Consider the following 7,299-nt stretch of genomic DNA (forward strand, 5'->3'; position numbering starts at 1 on the left):
GGGGCGTAGGCCGACGCCGGCCGGTCACCCTCTCCCGTCCGCTGTCGGACCTCCCTCTCCTCTCCTCTCCCCTTTCTCTCCCTCTCATCTTCCTATCTTTCTCTCTCCTAAGGTTCGTGCGGGATGAGGGGATCGGAGTGTGCACGGCGTGCGGGACGAGGGGATTGGGTTGCGTTGGGTGCGGGCGCGACGCGTGGATGGGACAAATTCTCTCTCACCCAGGCGCCGCTTACCCAGCCAATACAGACACGAGACGAGCCCACCGGTCATTGGGCAGAAAAATGAACCGTGGGGTGAAAATAATTTAACCGCAAGTATAGACCAATGGCTCAGGCGTGCCAGAAAGGCAGATCGGACGGCCGACAAAGCTCCAATCGGGGGAGCCTTGTGGAGGTGAGTTGGCTAGCTTCATTATAGTTTTAAATTTAAACAGCTATACACCACCACGGGCCACGAATAGTAAATAAGTCGTCATAGTTACTTTCAGGCTCTGTTGAAAAACAAATCCCAAGCATTCAGGCACCACTCCCCTGGGGTGAATATACAACACTATTTTCTAAAGCAACGGTCCATCAGGAAGCAATGGTCCACCCCCTCGCGCAGTCGCATTGCTAAGGGCGGGCACCATTAAGGCTGTGTTCGGTTGACAAGATTGTGCAGCAGTTTTGGCAGGGATTAAGGTGGATTTAATCCTTTGCAAGTCAAAATCCCCCCAAATCCTCTCCGATCCTCTTGACAAAGGTGTAACCGAACAAGGCCTAAGGCGGCTAAGCGGCTTGCAATATGAGCAGTGAATCATCCATGAAAATTTTGTACCACCACCTTGGTTCTAAGCAATACCTGAACCCACGGTCCATGTGTTAAACTAACCGGCTTACCTACTAGACCCATCCATATGCGCCTGAACCGTACCTGAGGGCATACGAACTGCCGCAATACATTCATATTGGGAGGTCGCACCAGAAACATTAATTAAATGACACAAAAGCTAACATATCAACCTGTATTTCTAGCTCAGATAATAGAAGCATATACATCTAGGAGCCAAAACACCACGTTCAAAACCAGTTATCATGTTGGTCCTTTGGGAAATTTGGATGGAGCGGAACTAATGCACCTTCAGAAGCAAAGTGGCACGATTGGAAGACGTCCTGGCTGCCATTTGAACAAGAATACAATTATGGCGGCAAGCTGCAGCTCAATGCATCCAGCCACCTTTTGCTGAACCCCCCACAGGAATAGGCTAACTCAATGTATTGACTTATTTCTCCTCTAGTGCTTTGTACTTTTTATTTTTTTCTTTAGATCCAAGGGTCTACTCCATGTTTCCCTATTTTCCCACTGCTCCCTTCTATCAAACAATGCAAGCCAGCAATATGGTGAATCTTTCAAAAAAAAACCAGTTATCATACAATAAAGTGATCTTTGTTTTGTTACTTTTGTCTCTAAACAATTTTGATGGGCTCTGACTAGCTACAATGGGGAGTAACTTAGACTAGTAACATATGCATGTTACTAATCTATGTTACTACCTCTATAGTGGGAAGTAACATATGTGCGGTAACATGTAACACTTCATTTATTAGGCTGTAGACTCATCTTGCCTTGATATGTGTGATGTTACTCATTTAAAACTATAATGAAGCTAGCCAGCTCACCTCCACAAGGCTTCCCCGATTAGAGCTTTGTCGGCCGTCCGATCTGCCTTTCTAACGCGCCTGAGCCGTTGGATCTTCACAGCAGTTAAAATCAATTTCCACCTCGCGGTCGTTTTTCGCTGGTCAATGACGAGTGGGCTCGCGTTGGGAACTCGTTGGCTGGGTTTGTTATCACCGCGTGCACAAGGTTTCGGCCAATCCGCTCCACGCGCCTCGCATCCAATCCCTGCCCTGCCCTCGACTTGTCCCACTCCCACACGAGCCGCCAGACAAACCCTAGCCTCTTTCCCTGGCAAAATTGACAAATTTGACCTATGAACGAAATCAAATCACAGAATGAACTGCCCGTGAAACTATTTCACGCAGCTGACCTTTTTGTGTGACGCCCGTCACGAAGGCGCCACACTACACTGTGCAACGTCTCACAGATAGGCGCTACACGCCTGTCCAGCGTCGCACCTGTGTGATCCGAAAATTATTAAGTCAGTATGCAGCGCCTGAGAGTTAGGCGCCACACTATACAGTGTAGCGCCTAGCTTCTAGGCGTTGCACTAGTGGTTGCTTCATTTTGTAGTGCAACCACTAGTGCAGCGCCTAGCTCTTAGGCTCTGCACAATGACTTAACAATTTTTAGGCAGTCTGGAGTGCAACGCTGGTCAGGCATGTAGCGCCTATCTGCGTTGCACAATACAGTGTGACGTCTTCGTGTCGGGCGTCACACAAAAAGGTCAGTCGCGTGAAATAGTTTTACGGGCAGTTCATTTTGTGATTTGATTTCGTTCACAGATCAAATTTATCAAATTTGCCTCTTTCCCCTCTATTCCCACAGCCTGTCCTGCCTCCTCCGCCCATTCTCCTCGCGTCACCACGGGAGCCTCGCCGACGCCTGCTATTCCTCCTCCCTCGTCTCTGTTCGACGCCGAGGACCAGTTCACCCCACACCTTTTCTCCACCCACGACCTAGGGTTGGGGAGGCTGGGTGTTCTCGCTGGGGTGGAGGAGCAGGGGAGGGCCGGGAGGCCGAAGGTGGGGGAGCAGCGAGGCCGGCGAATGGAGCAGCGAGACCCGAATTCTAGGCATTGTACACATTGCGGGATGGAGAAGAGGCCGATGTGGGGCGCAAGGAGCAGAGGGGCAAGAAAGGTGGGGGTGTGACTTTCATCTCCTCTCTTCTAATCGCGACTCTTGCGACCTCGTCATCGGTGCTCGCTCGGCTGGCGTACGGGGCGGCGGCAGGGACGTTGGCCCTCGGCACGAACTCGAAGCCGAGTCTAGCTGACGAGCCCCGTGGTTGGTTTCTCCTACAATCTCCAGATCCCCTTTTGCTCATTCTCTTCCTCTCCTCATATCTTCCTCTGTTGTTTGTGTTCCTTGGATTTGCAGCGATTGTGTGAAGCAAATGTACGTGGGTGAGTTATTTCTTCTTGTGTGAGAGTCTCTTCCATGCTGGTATATTGATTCCTTGATCCTCTGTTCATGAAGCGATGCAGGCCAGTTGGTAGTGTAGCAGCCTGCACATATGACAGGAGCAGCAGCCAGGTCCATGGGCGGTTGCTTGCGGAGCAGCGGTCAAGTCACGGGGTACCACCAATTGAGAAAATAACTTTCCTTCTTGTGAGGTACAGTTATCGATTGATCCTGATTTAGGAAGAATGCAGCTTTTAAGTCAAACTAAATATATTATGTAACCATGCTTCCTACATTTCGGTGGATTAGCACACCTACTTAGCTATCTTGCACGCCATTCATTCATTTTCTATAAGATCTTGATCTGTGCTTTGCATTCTTACTTGATTGGTTATTCCCAGATTGATCTCAATATTTTGAATGCTCAAGTCAATTATGATGCTTAAAATCATCTCTAACTTATTGCATTCACTGCTGAAATTTTCACACTCCCTGTCATTATTGTGTATAGTGAATCTTGCATCTTTTGAATTGTTGAAACAAATTTATGCTTAATTGCTTACGCCCCTTTCTTTCTTGGTTGTGTGGTCTTTGTTGTGAATGAAAAATGTTTTGTCTCGACTTGTTTGAAATAGTATTTTTTATTTGCAGAGGGTCCAGCATCTGAAGAAGAAATTTTATTTTCACTTTCAAGACTATGTGGATCTTATCATATGGAAGGTACCTAATATATATACATTCAAGACTAGCTTTATTGAATCACAATAGTATTGTGGAAACATAGTTTGTTGGTTCTGAACATTTGCGGCACATAAATTTTAGCTTTCAGGAATTATGATATTGGCCATTTCCACTGAACAATAGAAGGACACATGTAAGGACATATAGAAACTGAAGTTAGGATATAGTGTGAGAATAGTACACCGATTTAGTAAGGCAAGTACTGGCTTGTTTTGTCATCCCTGTGATGAAAGTTAGTTTAGGTAATCTTGGTATAAAACCATTTCCTTAAATTGTAACTTATGGTCAGACGGGGATTGTTATTTCACCTGAATATTTGATTATGCTTCTAAGTTATGGGAAATAGATAAAGTAAGAGGAAATGGGGCGTTGTTAGGTGGGATCTTGCCACGGTGGCGTTGGTGATGTCTGTAGTATTTTCGTCCTCGCCAGTCACACTATTCCTAGGTTTGGTCAATATACTTATCCTTTGATTTCTCCTATATTTTCCTTCCTGATTTTGTTTGATGATTTGCTAGGTTATGGGATTGGATCTCCATTTTCCAAGATTCTTAGCTGATAAGTATATTGTGCGGAAAAATCTCTACTGAATGACAAATCCAAGCAATGTAAGTGACCTAACATTTCACTGGTGGTATGGTACATCTCATACAATTTCTGAATTCCAATACCGTTCCTGTGTAGCTGGATACTCCATGGGACAAAGTTGAAGCTTTGTACATCACTTCTCTACCTGTTTATTAATGTTTCTTCATGTTTGGCAGTGATCTGGGTTTCCATGTACTTGATAGATGCATTCCTTATCTTTATGTGTTCCATCTATGTTTATATGTTTCTGCCCATAAATGTATTTATGAGCTTGCTCCGTTTTTTACTGCTTTCCTATGGCAATTTGAAAAGTACCCTTTATTCCCCTAAAAAGGGCTATACATGCATTTAAAAGAGTGCACATTTTCTATAAACATAAGCATTGTCTTTACCCCACTGCTCTCTGGCGTGCAGCGACGAAGATTTCATGCTCAACCTCCCTCACAGCCCCAGGTTCGGCTACTTTCCAGTTTTGTTAGTTTTCTTCTTGGTAGCACTGAACACCATGGAAACATGGGTGCCGTGGCCACACACATGCATTTTGTCGTCCTCCTTAAAATTCAATTAGATTATATGCAAACATGCAGTCGTGTTTACTTAAGATCCAATTAGATGAATGCTGTTTATTTTTCCATATAGTTTCTATTTAGAAAGGCCTCATATGCAAGTTGGGGACATGCCGTGAACATATGGTTTTGTGATCTATGGTCTTGAGTCATATGTTGGATGGGTGATAATGGAAATTTTCTTGAGGATAACCCCGTGCATAAGTTTTGTGAGAGTTAAACCTGTTTTATGAGAGGTAAAGCTGTTTTTTGAGAGTTAAACCCGTGCATGTGAATGTATTTTTTTAGAACTGGTCAAACTATTTTTTGTGAGAGTTAAAGCTGTTTTCTGGAGGACAAACCCGTGAATAAGTTTCTCATCTGTATAGATTAATTAATAGGATGGCAATTTAAGTTTATTGGAGCTCTTTTTAAGAAGTGGGGGTCTGCTTTGGTTTCTTGCTGTTTGCATATTCTCTTAAAAACACTTGACTGACTGCAGCTGACTGTTTATACATCAATAATATGGGCAGTTGAATACGGCGTTTTCAAGTGAAGGATTTCAAAAATCTAATATGGCATGCCTATTTTTCATGGAAAAACAAATGGTACCTTATTTACTATTTAGTTTTTAAGCTAGACTAATTTGACTACACGCATCCTGAGGTGCCTTCTATTTGAAGTTCTGCCTAGGGTGGCCTTTGTCTTGGTTTACAGCTCCATATGGCTACCTATGTACTCCCTCCGTTCCAAAATATAAGTCCTTTTAGACATTTCAAATGGAATACAACATACGGATGTATGTAGACATATTTTAGATTGTAGATTCGCTCATTTTGCTCCGTATGTAGTCACTTGGTGAAATCTCTAGAAAGACTTATATTTAGGAACGGAGGGCATATAACATATGTAGGTTCTGTTTGAACCGTCTCAAATCACATAGAGATGTTAAATTTTCAATTTGTTGCCTCGCGGTCGTGTGCCATCACCATGTTTACTCCAGAAAAGTGGAATGTGCAGAGTTTCTGTGTTGATTAGTCAAATATTTGCTTTGCCTTAAAGACTGTCCCAATCTATGTTCCAGGTTGTGGCAACGCTGCAGATATGCCCATTGCCATTGAGCATTTCTATCTATATGCTTCTACAGAGTATTTGGTTTTTTAACTATACGCTTGACGAAATAATTTCCTTATAAGCCGGGACAAGGCGTTTGTAGTTGGTATTTGTACTATAAGCTCAATTTTTTTGGTTCATCTCATCTCTGGTTATTTTTTCGTTTTTTGTGTTTCTGCAGCATATTATCATTAGCATGTAAAACCTCTTATATTTCTTGTTTTCAACAATTATTCTTTGGCAGGGAAGACTATGATAACACTAAGATTATCAGGAAAGGATTCAGAGCTTTTTTTTAATCCAGATTATCACACATGATGCAAAATTAACAACCACGACTTTGAAATATGGAGATGATGCTTATTATGTGCTAGAAATCAAATATGTAAAGGAGAAGATAATGTTTGCGAAGGTGTGTATACTGAACAGGCATCCCAATTGATATGTTTTTCTGTTGTTTCTTGATGTGCTCTCATGCAGCTCTGTCCATATATACTGATTGTTATACTTATTGTTGTGTGAGTTGCAGGAGAGGGGAGAGAGATACGGGTTGATTCTGGGTAAACTTTGCTTAATTTGTTGGAGAAAATGCTCGATAGATCTCATGGATGGATGAGGTTGTGGCAGTAGTTCTCGGGTGCAATATCTATCTTGATAGAGTGATCGATCAGGGCACATTAGAAGCAGAAAGAAGAGGAAACGTTTGGGCCGTCTATGGCGTTGAAGATTCAGTGTTTCTGTCTTGTGTACATGCACGGCCAGTTCAGTAACTAGATGGCCTTTTCTACTGTACTGGTGCTGCTACTTTTCACATGCTAGCTTCTTTGGAAAGCGCCAACAGTGTGTACAACATGTAAAGAGTCCATGTTGAAAGAACAGAAGCAGAAGTATGGAGTTGATGTATTAATGGTCAATCAAGGAATTCAGTCTCGATGAGCTTATCTAATGATGTGTGGGTTGAGCCTTAGGTCATTTTCAAAGTAACGGAAGTACAAGAGATTACTTGAAAATATGCATTTTTTCAATGTGACATGGTCTTAAGTGCGATTTTATACCACCAAATTAAAATGTGGTATATCTCATTGTAGACAACAAGCCTACATTTTTATTTTATTTTATTGAAGGGGTTAAACTTGTTATCGTATGTGTTTGCCCACAACTAAATCAACTAAAACATGATTTTTTTTTTCAATGTGAACATGGATTCAATGGGTCTATGCGCCATTTGATGCTGGTCCTTGCAAAAT

The 7,299-nt window shown here is 42.8% G+C and overlaps 1 long non-coding RNA gene across 12 annotated transcripts; it reads left to right on the forward strand.

The window, feature by feature from the left end:
• Positions 1 to 2,473: 2,473 nt before the first annotated feature.
• On the forward strand, positions 2,474 to 6,991 carry LOC123127365 (uncharacterized). Of its 12 annotated transcripts, XR_006462373.1 has the most exons (10): positions 2,475 to 2,948; positions 3,042 to 3,067; positions 3,141 to 3,277; positions 3,717 to 3,785; positions 4,325 to 4,414; positions 4,491 to 4,586; positions 4,809 to 4,847; positions 6,024 to 6,158; positions 6,297 to 6,464; positions 6,582 to 6,991. It is a non-coding gene; the product is annotated as an uncharacterized lncRNA (long non-coding RNA). The 12 variants fall into 12 exon arrangements; XR_006462372.1 differs by having other exon boundaries at positions 2,474 to 2,948; positions 3,042 to 3,059; positions 3,717 to 4,253; positions 6,024 to 6,464; XR_006462366.1 differs by having other exon boundaries at positions 3,717 to 4,253; positions 6,024 to 6,464.
• The last annotated feature ends 308 nt before the right edge of the window (positions 6,992 to 7,299 follow it).

This window comes from Triticum aestivum, chromosome 6A, assembly GCF_018294505.1.
Source record: "Triticum aestivum cultivar Chinese Spring chromosome 6A, IWGSC CS RefSeq v2.1, whole genome shotgun sequence".
Lineage (NCBI taxonomy): Eukaryota > Viridiplantae > Streptophyta > Magnoliopsida > Poales > Poaceae > Triticum > Triticum aestivum.